Source organism: Manis pentadactyla, chromosome 17, assembly GCF_030020395.1.
Source record: "Manis pentadactyla isolate mManPen7 chromosome 17, mManPen7.hap1, whole genome shotgun sequence".
Taxonomy (NCBI): Eukaryota; Metazoa; Chordata; class Mammalia; order Pholidota; family Manidae; genus Manis; species Manis pentadactyla.
The window spans coordinates 12,257,522-12,271,503 of NC_080035.1; the positions used below are offsets into that span (position 1 = coordinate 12,257,522).

Consider the following 13,982-nt stretch of genomic DNA (forward strand, 5'->3'; position numbering starts at 1 on the left):
ATTTGCACTCAAAGAATGGAACATCTCAGGGGAATGTCAAACCATGAGGAAATGTTGGTAGAAAATTAAAATCTGCATTACCTGATCTTGGCTGAATTTGGGGGATGGCATTTTGCACGTGCTGAGTGCTTCCCTGTTAGAAAACAGTCCCTACTCGATGTTCCGAACAGCACATCCATCTTTGACAAATGAAACATTCTATTTGGGAAAATAAGAGTCTCCAGGATGTTACTCCTCTCAGGTCTGTAAATCTTGGATAGACAAAAGCCAGTAATATCCACATTGTTTTTCACCCCTTCCCTGCCCCCCACAAGGGCCACAGTATTTCCAGGGTCTGGATGCTCCATGGTAACCACAGTGACCAGCCCTGCTTCCTGTCAGTTCATGAGAAAGCCCTAAGGAGTGATCTTCGCAGTAAAGAAACAGCAAGAAGAGTAAAATAAAAAGGTACATTTCTTTGTTATATACTAGATCATGCTGGGTCCCCAGAAAGTATGTCCCAAATCCATTATACATCATTTCATGATAGATGAATATATACAAGCCAGGGAGACATGTTAAACCTTTCTGGTTGTTACTAAGAAATACACCCCCATTTTCCTACTCCGATGGATGGCCTGTTCGTACTTTTATGTGAGACTCCTGACTTTGGCATAATTCCCAGGCAGGAGAAACACAGATTGCATTATCTCTGAAGTCTTTACCCAGGAGGAGTTCCAACCTTACAAAAGAGTGTTTCCTGGGAATGGAGTGAATAGCCCCACTGTTTTCTCAGGAAGATGTTTATGTGTTCATTTTATGCCTAACCAACCACACCTTCAACTAACTCAAGCAAAGAGTCCATAAAAAGTTCACATTTGAATTGTTTTGAACAATTTTTTCTGTCAAGAATTAAAGTGTTCCAAGTTTGGGGCTATTTCTCTTAGAAGAAAAGTGGGCATCATTTGGCTGACAAGTCTTTCGGCAAGCTCAGCCCTCGCATTAGCTACAGTAGTACAACCATGAGCCAAATTCCAGCCGAGTAAGGTTATCACTGCCACCTTGACCTATGAGGGTTAGTCACATTTGTCCCAAGGGGAATTAATGCTTCTTGGGAATTGTCATATGGAAGAATCGGAGCCAGACTTCTTGACTCAAAAGGAGATGTCTAATATTCTAAGAAGATAAACTAGTTCTGATAGTCTTATAAAATTGATATTACACTTCAATGTATCAGTGAAATTTCATTTATATGGACAAGAGTTAAGATTGAGATCACCATGGATCCTTCTATGGAATGACAGGTTTATATCCACTCTCCATCAATCTGGCCTTTATAACTTCTTGAATTAACAGAATTCAGAGGAGATACTGTGCTAGTTTTTAAACCCTTAAAGATACTGGCCTTTCACTTCCTGTCTCTTGGGGTGATCATACTGGAGACCCAGCCACCATGGTGCAAGGAAGCCCAAGCAGCCCACATGAGCGGTGCCAAGGTCCCTTGCCCAGAGTCTTGGCTGACCTCCTGGCTAATAGGCAACACCAACTTGCCAGCCATGTAAAATGAGCTATCATGAAAGCGGATACACCAGCCCCCAGGCAGACTACCCCAAGTGACCCCATTTGAGCAGATGAGTTGTCCCTGCTGAGCTCTGACCAAATTTCTGATTTATGATCAAAATCAATTATTGTTGTTTTAAGCAACTAAATTTAGAATGGATTATTATACAACAGTATATAACTGATACAGTCAACTTGCCAAGGGATATATTTAGGCAATCAAAATTAGAGTGATTTCTCTTTACTTCATATCAATTTTGAAATCTTTAGTTTCAGAGAGGTCTTACTGTGTAGTAAACATAAATTTGATGTTGGTGTTATGCAACAATATCTGGCATGTTTAAAATTGAAAACAATGGTATTAATAACAAAAACATAGCACTTTTGGCCAATTCAAATGATAATCTTATTTCCAACATGGGAGTCTTATTGTTGATACCTTTGACATTTTTGCCTTCAATTGCATGTATCTCAGTGATGAACTATTTTAATGCTTTAGTTTTTCTGGAACATTAGATTACATGGAGAGAATTGTGATTATATAACCATACAGATGTTCAGCATGGGACAGAATACTTCAAAACAAAACCTTATGAAATTTAAAGTTAATGGAACACTAGGGGATATGACAGATACACTACAACACCTCTCACGAACTTACAATAAAGATATAATCACTTATTTATTCATTCACTCGACAATGTGTAATGAGCTCCTACCATGTACCAAGCATCTGCTAGTGGCTAGACATAAAAATGAATAAGAAGGCATAGTGCATAGCAATGAATAACAATGATTATTTTTTTCTGAAAAGGAAAACTTTGTTACTTTCTCATTTCAGTTGGGTTCAATACCTCCCACTCTTGTTTGCAAAGTATTTCTACCTGCATACCTGAGGAAGTTTATGGACCTCAAACAACTTCCCCTGCCCATCTCAAGTGGAGCAGAAATTACCTGTGGAGGCTCAGGTACTTCTATAGTGTTCAAGAGCTGGATATCCTAGAAAAGGCAGTACATTTGTCCAGATTCTTTTGTTAACCAGCGTGGTGTCATCCGTTATTTTTGCCTGCTTGAGGTTCATCCCTGCCTGTGGTGACAGCACCTTGATTTTCCTTTCAGGATGCATTGCTAGTGCATACATTTGCTGTGCATCAGCTAGCTAAAGCAGCACCGTCCATTCTGTTCTTCCTGGCTACAGTAATTTGCTTAGAGTTAAATAGGAGACACAGGTCAGAAAATTTTGGAAATTCTTGGTATCCACAAGGAATGAGAAACTCTCTTTCGTCTGAGGTGCAAGCTAAGGTGTGTAAGTTTAGAACTCATCAGTCAACTACAAGGGGAGTGTCTCATCTACAGCATGATTTAAAGCCTTCTCCATCACTATTTCAATTACTCCTCACAACTGCCCCATGGGGTTCATCATTATCCCACATTAAAGATGATGTAACTGAAACCCAAAAATTGAAGGACACAGAATTGGATCTAAGCTATCTGACTCCAAATTTAGTATTCTCTCCACTACTCCACCATTGTTGAAGAAAATTGATGGTATTCATTATAATCTCACATATAAGCATCTTCTTTGGGGGGAAAAAAATGGAAATATCAAAGACTGACATCAGTCTTTCCAAAAGTTGTATCAAATAAAGATTGTGGGAACTAATTTTTGAGATGGTAAACCGAAAAGAAAAATCTTTTTACTTCAGCAGGATAATCAGAAAATATTTTAAAACTGTTATTAGATTTTTCTGACTACATGACTTTCTTGCCTCTTCGGGCCAAACAAGGCAGCCGGGGGCACAGACTGGGCTGGTGAGAAGGGGCTAGTGGCAGAGAGGAGATGGGACTCTTAGGGGAGTTACAGGAAAGTCGACAGATCCCCCTCTGATACTCCAGTTAGGGTTTTGCAGCAAGATAATCCACTGGAGAGACTGACATGGATAAACAGAAAGGATGTCCTTCATTAATTTTGTCCCAATTAATTAAAACGACCAGGAAGATAAAATCAGTTTTGTGTAAGGAAAGGCCTGGGAAGGTGGGAGGAGGAAGTCGCAGAGAACTCATTCCTTGCTACCCGGAGAGATCGCCGGTGGGAGTAGCGCATGGAGGCCTGAGGGGAGGAAATAGTGGAGGTCATAACTTGACCTTCCCACTCTGGGAATTCAGAGCGGAGCCAGGAGGGGCCCTGGACAGGCTGGGAGGAACACTGGGCAGAGGGTCTTCTGCTCACTGCCCTGTTCTCTCACAGGCTGAGGCAAGCATAGCGAGGAGGATGGAGGGCAGTCAAGCACATGAAGGGTTTGATGTCATTTCTAAACCTCTTGCACATTCTGTGCTGCATGGATAGTAGGTTGAGAACCTTAGGGCCTGACATAATGGATCTGGGTTAGGGGGCAGGACAGATTATACCCTACAGTAGATGCTACAGGGTATGCAGCCTGGGCCAGGGGCCACGTGCCCGGCGAGGGGAGCCTCAGAGTGACCTCCATGTCAGAGAAAGCCAAGAGCAGGGGCGTCAGCAGGGAGAGGCCCTGGGCCAGGGCAAGCCGGGGGAGGACAATCACCAGGTCCTCAGCCTCAGACACCAACAACAGAATGAGTCCAGCTCCCTTTGGCAAGTGACCCATTCAAGGCCCGGCACCAGGCCAGGGGATCCCTTCTTCCCATGCCCTGAAGTCACATGAGCCACTCCCCATGACCCTAACACCACCTTAGAGAGAGTTCAAGAAAAGGGGAAGAACTTGAAAGTCTGAGCAATTATCCCAAAGCACTGATTTAAACCTAAGGGACTATTAAAGTTATTGGACCAAACTGGACTGGAATTGGTGTGTGTGCAGAAGGTTACTACCCAATAAATTGGAGCCTCCTAAGGACTCTGGTCCCCATTAGTCAGTGTCTGTGATGCTAACTCCCTAACTGAGGCTGGATGTGTTCTTATTCTTTCTATCCCAGAGTGATTTAATTTCTTTCTTTGGAGGACTGTTACCCAGGCTTGCTTGAACATAAGAATCACTTGGAGATTTATTTAAATATTTTATATTTTATGTATAGTCCCATCAGACAGAGTTAGAATCCATAAGGAAGGGTCCTGGAATCCATACGTTCTGCAAGTCTTCTTGTGACCCTTGTGATCAATTTGACAAATGCCACTCTAGATTTTAGCTGAGCTTCGACTTTTAAAATATAAGGCCATAAGGCCTCTGACCTTTGTGGCCTGACAGTCAGATTCTGGCCATTTGCAACTATCATGGAAATGCATTATTTGTCTTCTTGAACCATGATTCTTCACGATTGCATCTCTTTCTCCTTAAATGTTTAGGGGCCCAAATGTTATCACTTCATTACCAGCCTTACATAAACCCAAATTAAATTCTGTCAACTTGGTTAAAGATGCTAATTCCTTTGTTTTAAGCCATGCAGACAAACCAACAACTTGAATGGCTACATCCCTTTGTCATTGGGGTTGATTTGGGATGAGCAGTGCCACTCAGAGCAAAGATTACCATGTGGGTTCTGTGGTGAAGCAAAGGATGTCCTTTCTCTACCCCAGATGTGAATAGGAAAGCATGTATTGCAGTTTGCCTGGTTATTAATCACAATATTTGGGAGGAAGCCACAGAAATCTGCACTTTTCACAATATCACCCAGAAAGTTTGCAATTCACAATACTGGTCAAAGAGCAAGAACCTCTGCTCATCTCAGGAACAGTTCTGAAGAAAATAAAAATGTGTTTGTCAGGAATCATGGTAATTTCTAGTAAAGAAACAAGGTGGCAACAAGAAGTGCATGGCTTGAAGCCAGTGTGGAAGAACCTATGGCTCCCATAGGAAAATGACTCCCCCAGGCCCTGAGTAACCCCACGAGCCTCAGGAGAGTGGAGAGCACCTGGACACAGCAGGAGCCACCCAGCGTGGACTTGATCAACACTGACCGGAAAGGATGGACACAGCATGGGTAAGACACAGCCCCTGCCCTTCCACAGCTGCCAAACTTCTAGCCCAGTGAAAGGAGAGGCCAGTGTCTGACCACAGCCTAGAGTTGGGCTGTAGGAAGAAATCACCTGTGGTGGGGGATTTGGAGAGGATTGAGAATGCCACATCAAAACCTGATTCTAAAGAACAAGAAAACTTTTTTTTCTTGTGCTGTTTGCACTGCTTGTTTTACTTTGTTTTTCATATTTTACCATGTTCCAAAAAGAATTTGAAGCAATTTTAAATTGGATGCTCCCAGCTGAAAGGTGCTTTGAGAGCAGAGAAAAAGAACAAAATAATGAGAAGTGAACATAAGCAGAGAAGGGAGAAGACAGGAGCCAAGTTGGGTGGAGAGCCTGGTGGGTGATGAGAACTATGAGAGAAGTCTGAAGCTAAACCAAGAATATAGGTGGATGATAGGTATAGATAAGTAGGTAGGTAGATGATAGATAGATAGAAAGATAGATAGATAGATAGATAGATAGATAGATAGATAGATAGATAGATGATAGATAGATAGATAGATAGATAGATAGATAGATAGATAGATAGATAGATGATAGATAGATAGATAGATGATAGATGTAGATAGGTAGGTAGGTAGATAGATATATAGATACATAGATAGATAGATGATAGATAGATAGATAGATAGATAGATAGATAGATAGATAGATAGATAGATAGATGATAGATATATAATACATAGATAGATAGATGATAGATGTAGATAGGTAGGTAGGTAGATAGATACATAGATAGATAGATAGATAGATAGATGATAGATATATAATACATAGATAGATAGATGATAGAAAGAGAGTTGATAGATGTAGATAAACAGATGAAAGATTATGTAGGAGAAACATTTCCAGAATAACTACCAGACAGAGCTGGGAGCCTAAGCTCCAATGTCAAAGAGGGCACAGAACAAGATGAATACAGATTGAAACACAAAAGCTTCAAAACTAAGATAAAAATAGGATAGGAAAAATTTGCAATAGGGACTGATTACACAGATATGTCATTTACCCTCTTGTGGGTAAAATTGCGATATTTCCAGAATCTCTCACCTGGCCTTAGTGCTTCTCCGTATCAATATTTATTTCCAAGGGGTGGAGAGAAGTAATCCATACCCATATCAAAAGGTATTTTGCCCCATTATATTCCCCTGGAATTACGTCTGGCCAGTAGTAGTTGGCAGGACCTCCAAACCAGAAATCTGTCTGCATGGGTGTGACCCTCTAGAAATGGTGGGGAGATGCCCAGAACCCCCACCCTCATGGATGGTGAGGAGGCCCCAGTGGCTGCAGCAGTAGGTGCAGCTTCTCTCGGGAGACCCCATCTGTGGGGCTTCCAATTGGGGAGCCCCGAGTGGGGAATTGGTCTAGGGTAAAGCACCTCCTAGAAGGGTGGGGCCTTCTCCAGAACTGGGGAAGGGTAGAGACACGGGAAGCTGCAGAATTAGCCCTCCGTGAGACAGAAGACTGCTTAGAGGCCCTGAGTGGCCGTGTGGCAGCTGGGATTGTGGGATGCCTTCTCGAGACAGTGGAGAGGGTTATCAATGAGAGAGAGAGGGTTACTGAGGAAAGAGAGAGACTTGGGCAGGAGAGAGATACACTTCAGTATCGCTTGGAGGCTGGGCGATGACCTATAGGATGCCCTTAAGAAAGAGAGACAGTTATTGAGAAGATGGCTCATGCTCCTGGAAGATACATTAGCAGTGAGGGAGGAGACTTCAGGAGGCCATGGGGGAGGGGGAGGGAAGAGCAGTGCCTTCAGCCCCAGAGATGGTAGCAGATTGCCAGAGAGGATGAGGGGGTGTAGCCGAGGGCTGATCTGTTGCCAAGGCTACCGCTGGAGACACCGGCCTCTCCAGTATTAAAGCCCCATCTGGTTGCAATTAAGAAAATAAAAATGCAACAACTGTGGGCTCCTCAGGGGGAGGAGCCACCCCCTTCCCAGGTTGTGAAGCACTCCATGCTCTGCCCCTATACCCAGGATGAGCTGGTAGACATGAGTGTCCGGTATCGGTAGAAGTCTTTGGAAGAACCTCTGCCTACATGGCTTTTGCATCTCTGGGATATGGGGGTGGCAAATGTTGTTATGTCAGGTTCTGAAATGAGTAGACTGGCTTCCCTGAAGACTCACCCTTCCCTCCAGCAGCAGTTACAAAGTGCCCATCACACCTCAGGGAATCGGGCATTTCTGGATTGGCTGACAGCAGCCATCAGAACAGTTTGGCCTAATCAGGGTGATTTACCATACTTACCCACTAGCTGGAAAACATATGCAGAGCTCCAGCAGGTGTTACAGGAGCTGGGCATGAAAAATATCTGCTATAATATGGATGCCTTGGGCCCCAATGAGGAGTTGTTCACTGTAGGAATGAGAAATCTGGTGCTCCATACAGCTGCCCCATCTCTCTTTGGGGCCCTAGTGACTATTCTTGCCTCCCACATAGGGCAGCCCAGAAGTGAGGCTACTCGTACTTTAGCAGATCTGGCGAAGGTTGAAACAATAAGAACACAGAAGGAAGTATGGGCTTTGACAGAGAGAAGAGGTGCAAAGGCCCCGTGAAGGTCTTGAGGACCCAGATGTGGGTTGATTTGATAAAGGCCGGGGTAGTGAGAGAAAACTTGATGGGCAGCCCAATAGGATCTTGTTAGAACCATGGCACCAATTAAAGCCAGAGCGGCAGTCCAGCTGCTGAGGTCTGGGACACGGAAGCTGGAGCCAAAGACCCATGTCCAGCCTGTGTCCCTGCAAGGCTTCCTGGGGAACAGTACTGAGGCTCTGCCTGGGCCCTCACCCCCACAGAAGGATGATTGGGCATCACAGTTTGACTGAGGTGGGGGTCCCGGCCTCTACCTTGGAGGACGTGGCAGGGACCAGAGGTCACATGTAGAATTGGCAATTCACTGGTCTCCTGTGAATGTACAACATGTGCTGGTATTGGTGGACACAGGAGCTGAGTGTTCTCTGATTTATGGCAACCCTGAGTGTTTTCCTGGGACCCCTGCTGTGATAGGTGGCTATGGGGGGAAGGCAGTTAGAGAGAAGAAAGCCCAAATCCCACTGGGGATAGGGCATTTATCCCCAAAAGAGTATACTGTGTACATTCCTCCCATCCCTGAATATATTTTGGGGGTAGATACCCAGCAGGGCCTGTGGTTACAGACCCCTGCAGGTGAGTTCAGGCTGAGGGTACATATGGTAAAGGCTGTTCTGAGGGGACATGCTAAGTACCCACCAGTAGCTCTGCCTGTACCTTAGCAGATGACAAATACTAAGAAGTACAAATTGCCTGGGGGGCACAAGGAAATTGGAGAAACTCTGCAGGAGTTGGAGAGAGTGGGCATCATAAAGCCCACTCACAGTCCTTTTAATTCCCCAGTGTGGTCAGTGAAAAAGCCAGATGGCTCCTAGCATATGACCATGGATTACAGGTAATTAAATAAAGTGACACCCCGTTTGCATACTGCTGTCTGCTCTATAGCAGCCTTTACAGACACCCTCAGTCATGAACTAGGAACATATCATTACATTGTGGGCCTTGCTAATGCTACTCTTCTCTATTGACATAGCACAGGAAAGTCAAGAACAGTTTGCCTCCATGTGGGAAGGCCGGCAGTGGACATTCACTGTCCTTCCAGTCTCACCATCTGTCATGGAATTGTAGCCCAGGACTTGGTCACATGGAAGAAACTGCACATAGTGCAGCTGCATCACTACACTGATGATACCATGCTCACGTCTGATTCTCTTGCAGGTTTAGAGGGGCAGTTCCCCGTCTGCTGCAACATGTACAGGAGGAAGGATGGGCTGTGAACAGCACCAAGGTTCAGGGACCTGGTTTGTCTCTAAAATTCTTGGGGGTTTTCTTGTAGGGTAAGACCAAAGTTATCCCAGAAGCAGTCAGACAAGGTCCAGGCTTTCCCTAGCCCTGCCACTGTGACAGTATTCCAAGAGTTCCTGGGTCTTTTGGGCTACTGGAGAGTGATAAATATTCTTTTATTTATCACACTTGGCACAAATTCTGAAGCTCTTATACTGGTTGGTATGAAAGGGCATCAGGTGGGACTGGGATGAGACATGCATAGCTGCTTTTACTGCTGCTAAGTGAGCAGTCAAGGGCCTTGAGTGTAATGGACCCATCAAGGCCCTGTGAGCTAGATGTTCATGTAATCAAAGATGGTTATGGATGGGGCCTTTGGCAGCGGCTTGAACGGACATGCCAACCCATTGGATTCTGGTCACAGCTATTTAAAAGAGGAGAGGTCTGGTACACCCTGATAGAGAAGCAACTGGCTGCTGTGTACCAGTCCTTGCTGACTACGGAGCCCATCACTGGAACAACTCTGACCAAGGGAATGATGAAGCAGACACATTGGCCCAGGTGCACTGGCCAGAAGGAAAGCCTGCCTCTGATGTGGCCCATTGGTTACATCAGCATTTGTTGCATGTGGACAAAAGATAACGTGGGCTGTAGCCCACAGGTGGGGCTTGCTGTTGACTTTAAAGAAGTCAGCAGAGCCTGGAAGGAGTGCCTTGTGTGCTCTAAGAGGGACTTACACTGAGTCCTGCTGCAACACAGGACAATAGAAAAGGGGCTGATACCCCTTGTCAGGTGGCAGATGGCCTATATTGGGCCTCTGCCCATATCAAAACGGTATTGGTATGGTATTGGTATGCCATGACTTGTGTGGAACAGCTACTGGACTGTTGGTTGCTTTTTCTACACATTGTGCAGATCAGAAAACCACCAAAAGGGGCCTAGTGTGTCTCTTTGCAGCCTATGGCTAGCCGCAGGTGATTGACAGCAATCAAGGCACCACTTTACTGGACATGCATTACAAGAATGGGTGCAGCAATAAGGGATAAAGTAGAAGTTTCATGTACCATATAACCCTACTGGGGCAGGCATGATACAGAGGTACAGTGGTTTGTTGAAATCTGGCTTGAAGCTAGACACCAATTATCTGCAAGACTGGTCAGTTCCTTTATGAACAGGGCTATGGTGTTTGAATGAGAAGCCCTGAAAAGGAGCCTTGAGCCCTGTGGACATGCTCACACACCTTGCTGCCTCTCCTATACAACTGTATGTGCAAACCAAAGAGGAGTTATTGAAGCCAGGATGTGTCCAGCAGAGCAACATCCTGCCGCCAGCTCCACCTGCATTAAACCCTGGAGACTCTTTTGAGTGGACGCGGCTCTGGACATTTCAACACATGGACCAGCAATGGCTGGTCCTTCTGGCACCTTGGGGCAAAGGCCTGGAATCTGGCCTCTTGTGTATTCCTGGAATAACAGCAGAGTAGCTCCCAAAGACCATGGTAGTGTACCCAGAACATCTGGGAGGTAAGAGCATCTTACAGAAAAGTTCTGTTTTATCTTTATGGCCAGTGCATGTACCTCCCATAGCCCTATATACTGACCCACCTGTAACTCCCACAGGGAGGGGGGGTGAAAGTCTGGTATGCTAGACCAGGATGAGACCCCATTCCTTCCACCATCCTATCATGGGACCACTCTCTTGCATGTATCCTACCTGATGGGCAAGATTTGCCTATGCTGGTGTCATTAAAACATGTATCTTATCACCCTTAAAGTTATTTTCTACTACAGTCCTTGTGGCCTGGACCTGGCCCCTGGCTGCAGCTGTGCATGATGATTGCTCTGAACTCCCTACCTGTTCAGCTGCTGACTGCCTGTGGAATGGGTGAGCCATGGACTTAATCTGCATGGGAGTTTGAACCTAACTGAATCCTTTGGCTCCAGGATTATTATGATTTTATTGATGTTGCTATTTTATGCTCTTAGTCTGCTTACAATGCTCCAGTTTTCTCACCCAGGGGCCGTTGTGGAAGTTGGGGAATGAGTAGATTGTGAGGTGAGATTTCTGGAGGGGTGTGTTGTGGGTAAAACTGCAATATTTCCAGAATCTCTTGGCTGGCCTTAGTGCATCTCCTTATCAATAGGTGTTTCCAAGGGGTGTAGTCTATCTCCATATCAACAGGTAATTACAAGGGTGAGCAAGGGCTTATCTGGACCAGAGAGGTTGGGTGGGGTCCCTTTTTGCAGCTGGGTCATGAGAGACAGGGAGAGCAGAAGCGGATGACTGCTTGTAGGCAATAAATGGGTTTCTCCCACTTTATTTCTCCCTTTGACTGATTTCAGTTTCAAATATATTTTGCCCTGGGATTTTCTGCCCAGAGTTACACAACTGTTGGGTTGTGTTTGTTTTTGCCTAGCAGAAAAGGCTCAGATAGATGACAAGGTGTCAAAAGGCTGGAGGTCAGCAGTTCCAGTCCTGCATTCTCACTCCAGAATGGGGCAGGGAAAGAGGACAAGCCAGTGGAAAATAATTACTAGAGTCCAAGAATCGGCCAAGGGGTGTGGGAACTGATCCAGCCTGCAAGACACCAGTGCTTTACCCTGTGAAAAGACTGTGCCCAACCCGTCCAGGCCTCTGTGGCCTGCACAGGTGAAGCCCCTGTCCCAAAAAAAGACACAAATACAAACTGTGAGCATGCCTTGGCTTTACTACTTAGCAGATAAACTGCTTGAAGAGAAAACAGCTGCATTTTTTTTCAAGAAACTCGGCAAACTGCTGGTGTTGGCAGTGTGCTGAGAGATGTGTGACCTCGCTGAGACCTGACCTATTTGTGTTTCCAGCCCCTCTGAACCTTGATAATGAGCACATATCACTAAGGCCTCTGATAATGGAAATCTTTTCTTTGCTATGTTCTCCAGCTGTCACTTGAACTTACTGGTGAAATTTCAGTTGACAATAGTGAGACTGTGAAGTCAAACACTAACTCTCTTAGTGATTCCAGCAAGATCTCTGGATTTACTTGGAAGCCAGGAGTCCTGGCTTGGCAGAGAGGACAGAGGAGAAATGGTAATGACTACAGCAGGACATGCCATCAGAAAGAAACTCTCTTTCCTGGAAGAAGAGGGGTAGCTACAGGTGAGTGCCTTCCTACTCAATACATAAGTACGTTGTGGGCTAAATTTGTAAGACTCTATTACTTCACTACCTTTATTGATTATATGTCTAAGAATTTGAAGCCTAGAGCAGTGTCTTAAGTACCAAAGAAACAAAATGAAAAGCAGAAACTTTGAGAATAGCAGAATAATGAGAAATTATGAGAATGAAAGTATTTTAAGGAAAACGGACACAACACAGGTTTTCTGTAACCACAAAGCACCAACTCCAGAGGACGGCAGCATCCCGGAGAGAACCCTTTGCACAACAGCCTGCCTAAGTTTCTAATTGCATATCACCCCAGATTTGATTATCTGTTTACTTGTCTGTCTCCTCACTGCTATAAAATCCTTGAGAAAAGTTTGCTTTTTTTTCCTCTGTGCTTTTGGCATCTAGTACTTTACCTCTACCTGGGGTAGGAGTGCTGGAAATCTGGAAGAGATGGCATCTGAGAGATGCTTGTGTAGGATAAGATTCAGACATATGTAGAAGGGGACACCTGGTTTTGCAAGCTGCAGAAATGAAATGAGGGAAGTGAGCGGTAAAGGGCTGTTGCAGAAGGAGAAAATACCGAAGTCTGGTGTACAGAGGGAGCATGGGAGCAGGGACTAAGTCTGAAAAGGTATTATGGGACCACACTGTAAAGTGACAGTCATGACCAGCTAAGGAAATTGAAATTTATCTTGTAGACCAGGGAGAGAAGTGGAAAATTTTGGAGCACAAACAAATCATGACTACAGGGTTCATGTATTAAGTGGGCAAGAGTTTAAGAATTAAGGGCCAGTGAAAGGGTTGTTTTAACAGTCTAGGCAGGAGGCAGTGTCATAACTTGACCTTGGTAATAATGACAGTTTGGAGAGGACAGTTTGGTTGTGAAAGTATATAATGAACAACCTTTGGTAACTGTTCAGAAGCACAAATAATGGGTGGTCAGAATCAAAGATGACAGCAAAGTTGCAAGCTTTGCTTCCAGGAAGGATGGCATTTGCCTTTAACAGCTGGAGTAATTCAGAGAAGGCCTAGGTTGGGAGCAGGCTGGGAAGAGGAAGAGGACATTTGAATCCAACAGACTGGATGGAAAATCAAGATTTAAAACAAAGAGTGCACATATGAGGGCAGAGCTTAGGAGAGACATCAGAGACAGAGGTAGAGACGATGCAGCTCCAATAGGCTTCAGTTTTACTGAGCATAAAAAGACAAAGCTTAGTAGCTGCTCCAGATGATTCCATGGGTGGATTCAAGTCCTGGCTGTGATGCTCGCTTCCTCATTTCCTGAAGCTCTTTGGTCCTCCTTGTGTCTCACAGAAATGTGAGTGGGATGCATGGAACAGGGTGCCTTCTGAACCGACTACCTGGGCTGCCATGTGCAAAGCTGACAAGCTGATGCCCACGATGTCCAAGAGAAGAGGTAGCCTTTACCCAGTGATGAAGGCCTTTATCTTTCTCAATCTCCAAAGAATTATCTTTTTTTAAAGCTTTCT

General features: G+C 44.8%; 1 long non-coding RNA gene across 1 annotated transcript in view; it reads left to right on the top strand.

The window, feature by feature from the left end:
* Nucleotides 1–13,982, top strand: part of LOC130681405 (uncharacterized) — a 32,125-nt gene that overhangs the window by 7,362 nt on the left and 10,781 nt on the right. Inside the window, exons 3-8 of the long non-coding RNA XR_008994534.1 lie at nt 315–447; nt 2,381–2,507; nt 5,278–5,493; nt 9,283–10,871; nt 11,123–11,232; nt 12,267–12,483. This is a non-coding gene — a long non-coding RNA (uncharacterized LOC130681405). The remainder of the gene's footprint in view (nt 1–314; nt 448–2,380; nt 2,508–5,277; nt 5,494–9,282; nt 10,872–11,122; nt 11,233–12,266; nt 12,484–13,982) is intronic.